This window comes from Oncorhynchus mykiss, chromosome 4, assembly GCF_013265735.2.
Source record: "Oncorhynchus mykiss isolate Arlee chromosome 4, USDA_OmykA_1.1, whole genome shotgun sequence".
In the NCBI taxonomy this organism is placed as follows: domain Eukaryota; kingdom Metazoa; phylum Chordata; class Actinopteri; order Salmoniformes; family Salmonidae; genus Oncorhynchus; species Oncorhynchus mykiss.
In genome coordinates, this window is record NC_048568.1 from 46,085,741 (window position 1) to 46,099,118 (window position 13,378).

The following is a 13,378-nucleotide window of genomic DNA, read 5'->3' on the forward strand; positions in this document are numbered from 1 at the left end:
CTCAGAACACTCATGGGGTAAACATGTCTCAGAACAGCACATGGGTTAAACATGTCTCAGATCAGCACATGTGTTAAACATGTCTCAGAACAGCACATGGGTTAAACATGTCTCAGATCAGCACATGTGTTAAACATGTCTCAGAACAGCACATGGGTTAAACATGTCTCAGAACAGCGCATGGGTTAAACATGTCTCAGAACAGCACATGGGTTAAACATGTCTCAGAGCAGCACATGTGTTAAACATGTCTCAGAACAGGACATGGGTTAAATATGTATCAGAACAGCACGTGCGTTAAACGTGTTTCAGAACAGCACGTGGGTTAAACATGTCTCAGAACAGCACATGGGTTAAACATGTCTCAGAACAGCATGTGTGTTAAACATGTCTCAGTACAGCACATGGGTTAAACATGTCTCAGAACAGCAAATTGGTTAAACATGTCTCATAACAGCATGTGGATACAACATGTCTCAGAACAGCACATGGTTTAAACATGTCTCAGAACAGCACATGGGTTAAACATGTCTCAGAACAGCACATGGGTTAAACATGTCTCAGAACAGCAAATTGGTTAAACATGTCTCAGAACACTCATGGGTTAAACATGTCTCAGAACAGCACATGGGTTAAACATGTCGCAGAACAGCACATGGGTTAAACATGTCTCAGATCAGCACATGTGTTAAACATGTCTCAGAACAGCACATGGGTTAAACATGTCTCAGAACAGCACGTGCGTTAAACATGTTTCAGAACAGCACGTGGGTTAAACATGTCTCAGAACAGCACATGTGTTAAACATGTTGCAGAACAGCGCATGGGTTAAACATGTCTCAGAACAGCACATGGTTTAAACATGTCTCAGAGCAGCACATGTGTTAAACACATCTCAGAACAGCACATGGGTTATTCATGTCTCAGAACAGCACGTGTTAAACATGTTTCAGAACAGCATGTGGATACAACATGTCTCAGAACTGCACATGGTTTAAACATGTCTCAGAACAGCACATGGGTTAAACATGTCTCAGAACAGCACATGGGTTAAACATGTCTCAGAACAGCACATGGGTTAAACATGTCTCAGATCAGCACATGTGTTAAACATGTCTCAGAACAGCACATGGGTTAAACATGTATCAGAACAGCACGTGCGTTAAACATGTTTCAGAACAGCACGTGGGTTAAACATGTCTCAGAGCAGCACATGTGTTAAACATGTCTCAGTACAGCACATGGGTTAAACATGTCTCAGAACAGCACATGGGTTAAACATATCTCAGAACAGCACATGGGTTAAACATGTCTCACAACAGCACGTGGGTTAAACATGTCTCAGAACAGCACATGGGTTAAACATGTCTCAGAACAGCAAATTGGTTAAACATGTCTCAGAACACTCATGGGGTAAACATGTCTCAGAACAGCACATGGGTTAAACATGTCTCAGATCAGCACATGTGTTAAACATGTCTCAGAACAGCACATGGGTTAAACATGTCTCAGATCAGCACATGTGTTAAACATGTCTCAGAACAGCACATGGGTTAAACATGTCTCAGAACAGCGCATGGGTTAAACATGTCTCAGAACAGCACATGGGTTAAACATGTCTCAGAGCAGCACATGTGTTAAACATGTCTCAGAACAGGACATGGGTTAAATATGTATCAGAACAGCACGTGCGTTAAACGTGTTTCAGAACAGCACGTGGGTTAAACATGTCTCAGAACAGCACATGGGTTAAACATGTCTCAGAGCAGCACATGGGTTAAACATGTCTCAGAACAGCACATGGGTTAAACATGTCTCAGAACAGCACATGGGTTAAACATATCTGAGAACAGCACATGCGTGAAACATGTCTCAGAACAGCACATGGGTTAAACATGTCTCAGAGCAGCACATGGGTTAAACATGTCTCAGAACAGCACATGGGTAAAACATGTCTCAGAACAGCACGTGTTAAACATGTCTCAGAACAGCACATGTGTAAAACATGTCTCAGAACAGCACGTGTTAAACATGTCTCAGAACAGCACATGGGTTAAACATGTCTCAGAGCAGCTTGTGGGTTAAACATGTCTCAGAACAGCACATGGGTTAAACATGTCTCATAACAGCATGTGGGTACAACATGTCTCAGAACAGCACATGGGTTAAACATGTCTCAGAAAAGCACATGGGTTAAACATGTCTCAGAACAGCACATGGGTTAAACATGTCTCACAACAGCACGTGGGTTAAACATGTCTCAGAACAGCTCATGGGTTAAACATGTCTCAGAACAGCACATGGGTTAAACATGTCTCAGAGCAGCTTGTGGGTTAAACATGTCTCAGAACAGCACATGGGTTAAACATGTCTCATAACAGCATGTGGGTACAACATGTCTCAGAACAGCACATGGGTTAAACATGTCTCAGAAAAGCACATGGGTTAAACATGTCTCAGAACAGCACATGGGTTAAACATGTCTCATAACAGCACATGGGTACAACATGTCTCAGAGCAGCACATGGGTTAAACATGTCTCAGAAAAGCACATGGGTTAAACATGTCTCAGAACAGCACATGGGTTAAACATGTCTCAGAACAGCACATGGGTTAAACATGTCTCAGAACAGCACATGGGTTAAACATGTCTGAGAACAGCACCTGCATGAAACATGTCTCAGAACAGCACATGGGTTAAACATGTCTTAGAACAGCACATGTGTTAAACATGTCTCAGAACAGCATGTGGGTTAAACATGTCTCAGAACAGCACATGGGTTAAACATGTCTCAGAACAGCATGTGTGTTAAACATGTCTCAGTACAGCAAATTGGTTAAACATGTCTCAGAACACTCATGGGTTAAACATGTCTCAGAACAGCACATGGGTTAAACATGTCGCAGAACAGCACATGGGTTAAACATGTCTCAGATCAGCACATGTGTTAAACATGTCTCAGAACAGCACATGGGTTAAACATGTATCAGAACAGCACGTGCGTTAAACATGTTTCAGAACAGCACGTGGGTTAAACATGTCTCAGAACAGCACATGTGTTAAACATGTTGCAGAACAGCGCATGGGTTAAACATGTCTCAGAACAGCACATGGTTTAAACATGTCTCAGAGCAGCACATGTGTTAAACACATCTCAGAACAGCACATGGGTTATTCATGTCTCAGAACAGCACGTGTTAAACATGTTTCAGAACAGCATGTGGATACAACATGTCTCAGAACTGCACATGGTTTAAACATGTCTCAGAACAGCACATGGGTTAAACATGTCTCAGAACAGCACATGGGTTAAACATGTCTCAGAACAGCACATGGGTTAAACATGTCTCAGATCAGCACATGTGTTAAACATGTCTCAGAACAGCACATGGGTTAAACATGTATCAGAACAGCACGTGCGTTAAACATGTTTCAGAACAGCACGTGGGTTAAACATGTCTCAGAGCAGCACATGTGTTAAACATGTCTCAGTACAGCACATGGGTTAAACATGTCTCAGAACAGCACATGGGTTAAACATATCTCAGAACAGCACATGGGTTAAACATGTCTCACAACAGCACGTGGGTTAAACATGTCTCAGAACAGCACATGGGTTAAACATGTCTCAGAACAGCAAATTGGTTAAACATGTCTCAGAACACTCATGGGGTAAACATGTCTCAGAACAGCACATGGGTTAAACATGTCTCAGATCAGCACATGTGTTAAACATGTCTCAGAACAGCACATGGGTTAAACATGTCTCAGATCAGCACATGTGTTAAACATGTCTCAGAACAGCACATGGGTTAAACATGTCTCAGAACAGCGCATGGGTTAAACATGTCTCAGAACAGCACATGGGTTAAACATGTCTCAGAGCAGCACATGTGTTAAACATGTCTCAGAACAGGACATGGGTTAAATATGTATCAGAACAGCACGTGCGTTAAACGTGTTTCAGAACAGCACGTGGGTTAAACATGTCTCAGAACAGCACATGGGTTAAACATGTCTCAGAGCAGCACATGGGTTAAACATGTCTCAGAACAGCACATGGGTTAAACATGTCTCAGAACAGCACATGGGTTAAACATATCTGAGAACAGCACATGCGTGAAACATGTCTCAGAACAGCACATGGGTTAAACATGTCTCAGAGCAGCACATGGGTTAAACATGTCTCAGAACAGCACATGGGTAAAACATGTCTCAGAACAGCACGTGTTAAACATGTCTCAGAACAGCACATGTGTAAAACATGTCTCAGAACAGCACGTGTTAAACATGTCTCAGAACAGCACATGGGTTAAACATGTCTCATAACAGCATGTGGATACAACATGTCTCAGAACAGCACATGGTTTAAACATGTCTCAGAACAGCACATGGGTTAAACATGTCTCAGAACAGCACATGGGTTAAACATGTCTCAGAACAGCAAATTGGTTAAACATGTCTCAGAACACTCATGGGTTAAACATGTCTCAGAACAGCACATGGGTTAAACATGTTGCAGAACAGCACATGGGTTAAACATGTCTCAGATCAGCACATGTGTTAAACATGTCTCAGAACAGCACATGGGTTAAACATGTATCAGAACAGCACGTGCGTTAAACATGTTTCAGAACAGCACATGGGTTAAACATGTCTCAGAACAGCACATGGGTTATTCATGTCTCAGAACAGCACGTATTAAACATGTTTCAGAACAGCATGTGGATACAACATGTCTCAGAACTGCACATGGTTTAAACATGTCTCAGAACAGCACATGGGTTAAACATGTCTCAGAACAGCAAATTGGTTAAACATGTCTCAGAACACTCATGGGTTAAACATGTCTCAGAACAGCACATGGGTTAAACATGTCTCAGAACAGCACATGGGTTAAACATGTCTCAGATCAGCACATGTGTTAAACATGTCTCAGAACAGCACATGGGTTAAACATGTATCAGAACAGCACGTGCGTTAAACATGTTTCCGAACAGCACGTGGGTTAAACATGTCTCAGAGCAGCACATGTGTTAAACATGTCTCAGTACAGCACATGGGTTAAACATGTCTCAGAACAGCACATGGGTTAAACATGTCTCACAACAGCACGTGGGTTAAACATGTCTCAGAACAGCACATGGGTTAAACATGTCTCAGAACAGCACATGGGTTAAACATGTCTCAGAGCAGCTTGTGGGTTAAACATGTCTCAGAACAGCACATGGGTTAAACATGTCTCATAACAGCATGTGGGTACAACATGTCTCAGAACAGCACATGGGTTAAACATGTCTCAGAAAAGCACATGGGTTAAACATGTCTCAGAACAGCACATGGGTTAAACATGTCTCATAACAGCACATGGGTACAACATGTCTCAGAGCAGCACATGGGTTAAACATGTCTCAGAAAAGCACATGGGTTAAACATGTCTCAGAACAGCACATGGGTTAAACGTGTCTCAGAACAGCACATGGGTTAAACATGTCTCAGAACAGCACATGGGTTAAACATGTCTGAGAACAGCACCTGCGTGAAACATGTCTCAGAACAGCACATGGGTTAAACATGTCTCAGAACAGCATGTGGGTTAAACATGTCTCAGAACAGCACATGGGTTAAACATGTCTCAGAACAGCATGTGTGTTAAACATGTCTCAGTACAGCACATGGGTTAAACATGTCTCAGAACAGCAAATTGGTTAAACATGTCTCATAACAGCATGTGGATACAACATGTCTCAGAACAGCACATGGTTTAAACATGTCTCAGAACAGCACATGGGTTAAACATGTCTCAGAACAGCACATGGGTTAAACATGTCTCAGAACAGCAAATTGGTTAAACATGTCTCAGAACACTCATGGGTTAAACATGTCTCAGAACAGCACATGGGTTAAACATGTCGCAGAACAGCACATGGGTTAAACATGTCTCAGATCAGCACATGTGTTAAACATGTCTCAGAACAGCACATGGGTTAAACATGTATCAGAACAGCACGTGCGTTAAACATGTTTCAGAACAGCACGTGGGTTAAACATGTCTCAGAACAGCACATGTGTTAAACATGTCGCAGAACAGCGCATGGGTTAAACATGTCTCAGAACAGCACATGGTTTAAACATGTCTCAGAGCAGCACATGTGTTAAACACATCTCAGAACAGCACATGGGTTATTCATGTCTCAGAACAGCACGTGTTAAACATGTTTCAGAACAGCATGTGGATACAACATGTCTCAGAACTGCACATGGTTTAAACATGTCTCAGAACAGCACATGGGTTAAACATGTCTCAGAACAGCACATGGGTTAAACATGTCTCAGAACAGCACATGGGTTAAACATGTATCAGAACAGCACGTGCGTTAAACATGTTTCAGAACAGCACGTGGGTTAAACATGTCTCAGAGCAGCACATGGGTTAAACATGTCTCAGAAAAGCACATGGGTTAAACATGTCTCAGAACAGCACATGGGTTAAACATGTCTCAGAACAGCACATGGGTTAAACATGTCTCAGAACAGCACATGGGTTAAACATGTCTGAGAACAGCACCTACTGTGAAACATGTCTCAGAACAGCACGTGTGTTAAACATGTCTCAGAACAGCACATGGGTTAAACATGTCTCATAACAGCACATGGGTTAAACATGTCTCATAACAGCATGTGGGTACAACATGTCTCAGAACAGCACATGGGTTAAACATGTCTCAGAACAGCATGTGTGTTAAACATGTCTCAGTACAGCACATGGGTTAAACATGTCTCAGAACAGCACATGGGCCTGTTTTCAGCAGATTAATAAAATGTATGCAGCACGTGCAAAGCCGTTACACAGCTGTATATGGTAAGTCTGAATAACAATTACTGAGATGTGGGTAGGAAGGCCTACGTTGGAAAACACAAACACACAACTTGTCAATTACCTTAAACTTCTTAAGGCTAGGGGGCAGTGTTTTTACGTCTAGATGAAAAGCGTGCCCAAAGTAAACTGCCTGCTACTCATGCCCAGAAGCTAGGATTTGCATATTATTAGTTGATTTGGATAGAAAACACTCTGAAGGTTCTAAAACGGTTTGAATAATGTCTGTGAGTATAACAGAACTGATTTGGCGTGCGAAACCCCAAGGACAATCCATCCAGGAATTAAATGTTGAGTTCAATGTGTTTTTGAGGTCAACGTTTTCTATGGGAAGCTCTTTTTAATAGGAATTTGCTTGCAGTTCCTATGGATTCCACTAGATGTCAAGAGTCTTTAGAAATAGGTTGATGTATTTCTTTTGAGAAATGAAGAAGTAGCCCTTTCCTTTCCATGTGTCACTCCAGGTGGACTCTAGTCTTTTGGTGTGCGCGACCTGGACCGTGCTTCACTTTGTTTCCGTCCGATATTGAACACAGTTTATCCCTTCTAAAATTGTATCGATTATTTACGTTTTAGGATACCTAAGGTTGGATTTGAAAAGTTGTTTGAAATGTTTGGACCAAGTTTACAGGTAACTTCTTAGATACTTTGTAGGCATGTTCGGCGAGTTGAAACTGGTGTATTTCTGAATCAAACGGGACAAATAAATGAACATTTTGGGGGTATGAAGAAGAAATTTATTGAACAAAAGGACCATTTGTGATGTTTCTGGGACATTTTGGCGTGCCAACATAAGATCTTCAAAGGTAAGGCATGAATTATATCATTATTTCAGACTTTTGTGTCGCACCTGGCTGGTTGAAATAGGATTTTCATGTGTTTGTATGCGGGGTGCTGTCCTCAGATAATTGCACGGTCTGCTTTCGCCATAAAGCCTTTTTGAAATCTGACACTGTGGCTGGATTAACAAGACGTTCAGCTGTATTTTGATGTATAACACTTGTATGTTTAATGAATTCTTATTATGAGTATTTCTAGTTTTGAATTTGGCGCCCTGCAAATTCACTGGATGTTGTCAAATCAATCCCTTTAACGGGATTCGAGCGGGAATGGGGGTGAAGGGATCCCTAAGTTAAACATCCTATTATCACAACACATTTACCTTAAATATCCTATTATCACAACACATTTACCTTAAATATCCTATTATCACAACATATTTACCTTAAATATCCTATTATTACAACATAATTACCTTAAATATCCTATTATAACAACACAATTACCTTAAACATCCTATTATCACAACACATTTACCTTAAAGAACTTCTTCTGGGAGGGTTGAGTTAACGTAGGCTAATGTGATTAGCATGAGGTTGTAAGTAACAAGAAAGTTTCCCAGGACATAGACATATCTGATATTGACAGAAAGCTTAAGTTCTTGTAAGTCTAACTGCACTATCCAATTTACAGTAGCTATTACAGTGAAATAATACCATGTTATTATTTGAGGAGAGTGCACAGTTTTGAACATGAAAAGTTAGGCATATTTGGGCAGTCTTGATACAACATTTTGAACAGAAATCCAATGGTTCATTGGATCAGACTAAAACTTGGTGCATACACTGCTGCCATCTAGTGGCCAATATCTAAATTGCAACTGGGCTGGAATAATACATTATGGCCTATCTCTTGCATTTCAAAGATGATGGTACAAAAAACAAAATTAAAACGGTTGGATTTTTCATTGTATTATCTTTTACCAGATCTAATGTGTTAAATTATCTTACATTCCTTTCACATTTCTACAAACTTTAAAGTGTTTCCTTTCAAATGGTACCAAGAAAATGCATATCTTTGCTTCAGGGCCTGAGCTACAGGCAGTTAGATTTATGTATGTCATTTTAGGCAAAAGTAGAAAAAAAGGGGCAGATCCTTAAGAAGTTTTAAATACCCTACTATCACAACACCATTACCTTTAACATCCTATTATCAAAATCAAATCACATTTTATTGGTCACATACACATGGTTAGCAGATGTTATTGCGAGTGTTTTGCAAAATGCTTGTGATTCTAGTTCCAACAGTGCAGTAATATCTAACAAGTAATCTAACAATTCCCCAACAACTACCTAATAAACACAAATTTAATGGTGTGAATGAGAATATTTACATATGAATATATGGATGAGCGATGGCCGAGCGGTATAGGCAAGATGCAGTAGATGGTATAAAATACAGTATATGTGATATTTAAAAAAAAACTTTTTAAGTTCACCAAAAGTGAAAATGCTGCCGCCTACCACTTAAGGTATAGGGGGCAGCATTTTCACTTTTGGATAAATAGCGTGCCCAATTTCAACTTCCTGCTACTCATGCCAGGAATATAAGATATGCATATTATTAGTAGATTTGGATAGAAAACACTCGGAGGTTTCTAAAACTGTTTGAATCATGTCTGTGAGTATAACAGAACTGATATAGCAGGCAAAACCCCAAGGACTAACTGTTCAGAATTTTGTATTTTTTTGCCTCTGACTGTTCCCTGAGCTGTCTTTGCCAAGGGATATTTCTTAGGAACCGGTTTTCAGTTCCTACCGCTTCCACTGGATGTCTCCAGTCTTTGGAATTTGGTTGACGTTATTTATTTGTGCAACGAAGAAGAAGCACATCCTGGAACAACGTTACACTATTGTTAGTTGCGCAAGACGTAAAAAGGAGCATGGTTTGTTTACTTCCTGTATTGAACACAGATAGCCCCGTTGTTACGTTCCCCAGTTTATGTGTTATAGTTTGTGTATTTGCATGTGTTTTATTTCAGGAAATGGCTTCCTGAAATCCTCAAGCAGCTGATTGGTCGACTCCAGGGCTAATTGGAGAGCTGACCCCGCCCCCTCGTCAAGACACAGCTGTCTCCAGTTACATTCAATCTGAAGCTATATAAAAGCCAGTGTTCTGTTCAGGATTTTGGACGTAGGGATTGCTGAGAGAGATTTGGAGGTAGGGATTGCTGAGAGAGATTTGGAGGTAGGGATTGCTGAGAGAGATTTGGAGGTAGGGATTGCTGAGAGATTTTGCTAAAAAGATTTTGCTAGAGAGATTTTGGAGGTAGGGATTGCTGAGAGAGATTTTGCTAAAGAGATTTTGCTAGAGAGATTTTGCTAGAGAGATTTTGCTGAGGTCATTGCAGAGTGATTGTTTGTGATAAGGAATTTTTGCTAGAGGTTGATTTTGCTGGGAGTTCATTGCTGAGAGTGGGTATGTTCTGTGAGTTTGTTGCTCAGAGCTCACAGCTCATGATGAGGGGCGAACTTCATCAACATTAGATATGATGGTTATTTGATGTCCTCTGTTTCTTAGTTTGTTTGTAAAATTGTGTAATATTCTGTTTCATTTGTTCCCAGGGGGGAAGGGGAAGGCACCTTGGGAGTGCTTAGGCAAGAGGCCCGCGGGCATACATATACCCGTAGTATATTCACTGTCTAGGCACACTAGGTAAGACCTGGGCGGACCAACCCCTGTATTTTGGTTAGGGCACCAGGTGGTGCTAAAATAGGTAAGTAGTGGGTAGGCAGGTAAGATAGGAGAGGGGGGCTTTGAGATTTAATTTCTTTGCTTTGGTTCCGTCCAGCCCCTTTTCCCCATATTACCGTGTACAGGAATAAAGTCCTTGTAAAACGGTACCACATTCTGTCTGTTGTCATCCTTACTCACACCTACAGTCCATACCTCTTTCACTTCAGAGAGTTTAGTTGTAGCAGGGTGTTGCGTTCCCTCTTCATAGAGGCGTGCGTAACATAATGGGGGCTCATCCGGGATCTTTCCATTAACCTTTCTGATCTCCCCATCCCGGATCCGGGTTCGTGAATACAGACTCAAGCTCATTACCATAACGCAACGTTAACTATTCATGAAAATCGCAAATGAAATGAAATAAATATGCCATCTCTCAAGCTTAGCCTTTTGTTAACAACACTGTCATCTCAGATTTTCAAAATATGCTTCTCAACCATTGCAAAACAAGCATTTGTGTAACAGTATTGATGGCTAACGTAGCATTTAGCATTAGCATTCAGCTGGCAACATTTACACAAAAAAACAGAAAAGCATTCAAAAAAATCATTTACCTTTGAAGAACTTCAGATGTTTTCAATGAGGAGACTCTCAGATAGCAAATGTTCAGTTTTTCCTGAAAGATTATTTGTTTAGGACAAATCGCTCCGTTTTCTGCGTCACGTTTAGCTATGAAAAAACCCCTGTATCCAGGATTGTGTAAATCTATCAGCAAGCTCATTAGCATAACACAACGTTAACTATTTATGAAAATCGCAAATGAAATGAAATAAATATGCCATCTCTCAAGCTTAGCCTTTTGTAAACAACACTGTCATCTCAGATTTTCAAAATATGCTTCTCAACCATAGGAAAACAATCATTTGTGTAAAAGTAGCTAGCTAGAGTTAGCATTTCGCGTTAGCATTTAGCGTTAGCATTAGCGTTAGCATCCAGCACGCAACATTAACAAAAACATAAAAGCCTTCAAATAAAATCATTTACCTTTGAAGAACTTCTGATGTTTTCAATGAGGATACTCTCAGTTAGATAGCAGATGCTCAGTTTTTCCAAAAAGATTCCTTGTGTATTAGAAATAGCTCCGTTTTATACATCACATTTGGCTACCAAAAAAAATCCATAAATTCAGTCCTCAAAACGCAAACTTTTTTCCAAATTAACTCCATAATATCGACTGAAAACATGGCAAACGTTGTTTAGAATCAATCCTCAAGGTGTTTTTCACATATCTCTTCATTGATACATCGTTCTTGGACACATGCTTTCTCTCCTGAATCCCAGGAGAAAATGACCGCACCTGAAGATTACGCACAAATTTAGACAAAGGACACCGGGCGGACCTCTGGAAAATGTAGTCTCTTATGGCCAATCTTCCAATGATATGCCTACAAATACGTCACAATGCTGCTAAGACCTTGGGCGAACGACAGAAAGTGTAGGCTCATTCCTTGCGCAATCACAGCCATATAAGGAGAGAATGGAAAACAGAGCTTCAGAAATTCTGCTAATTCCTGGGTGATGCATCATCTTGGTTTCGCCTGTAGAATGAGTTCTGGGGCACTTACAGACAAAATCTTTGCAGATTCTGAAACTTCAGAGTGTTTTCTTTCCAAAACTGTCAAGAATATGCATAGTCGAGCATCTTTTCGTGACAAAATATCGCGCTTAAAACGGGAACGTTTTTTATCCAAAAATGAAATAGCGCCCCTAGAGCTCTAAGAGGTTAAACCCACCGGACCCTGCTGCTCTGAGTTCTCTGTGGTTAGTGATTGAGGTGTGATGGTAGGTTGTGAGTTTGGATGACTTGTTTAGTTAGGGTGTTCAGGAGACTGCATTGTATAAGATGGCTGCATCAGCCATCTCTAATTTTTTTGAAGCGCCCTCTATTGATTGTTTGGGTAGGTTTCGTAAAGTAGACCTTATAGCTATAGCTGACCATTATGGATTTGTTGTCCCTGAGAAAGCCCTAAAGGCTGAGCTTTTGGTGCTAGTCAGGGAGGGTTTAGTGAGAGAACGGATTCTCTCATTGCAAGGAGAGGAGACGGGTAGACCTTCCGATGCCAAGTCGGAGGACAAGGCGGAGGAAGGGGTTCCTCGTACCCCTTTTACATTGCCCTGATTCGATCCTTTATCTTCTGCTTCGGGTCGTTCAGAAAGAACTGCTAGGCTGAAGGTGAGGCTGGCTCGGTTAGAAATGGAGCAAAAAGATAAAGAGAGACAGATGAATTTTGAACTTGAAATTAGGAAAATAGAAGCTGACAAGGAGGTGAGGATCCGACAACTGGAGCTAGAGGCTGGCTCCAATGCGACTCCACAAGCTGCTCATCATCAAACCCACTTCGATGTGAATAAAAACATAGCTTTAGTCCCTCCATTCCGAGAGTCGGAAGTTGATTCTTATTTCTCTGCGTTTGAGCGTGTAGCCGCTGCGCTGCATTGGCCACTCGAGGTTTGGCCGCTCCTGTTACAATGTAAATTGTCTGGGAAAGCCCAGGAAGTAGTAGCTGCTCTCTCCCTGGAAGACAGTTTACACTACGATACAGTTAAAACTACCGTGTTGCGGGCTTATGAGTTGGTGCCTGAAGCTTATAGACAGCGCTTCAGGAACCACAAAAAAACATCTCACCGTACATTTGTTGAATTTGCAAGGGACAAAGAGTCTCTGTTTAGTCGCTGGTGTTCAGCCAGCAAAGCTAACACCTTTGCTGATATTAAGGAGTTGATGCTGTTGGAGGACTTTAAAGGCAACCTCCCAGATAGAATTGTAGTTCATTTAAATGAACAGAAAGTGGTGACATTGGCCCAAGCAGCAGTGTTGGCAGATGAGTACGCTTTGACACACAAGACTGTCTTTGGTGCACTACGTTTTGAAGGCCGGACGATTACGTCATCAGTTCCTCGTTCAGGTCGCTATTCCTCTGAAAACC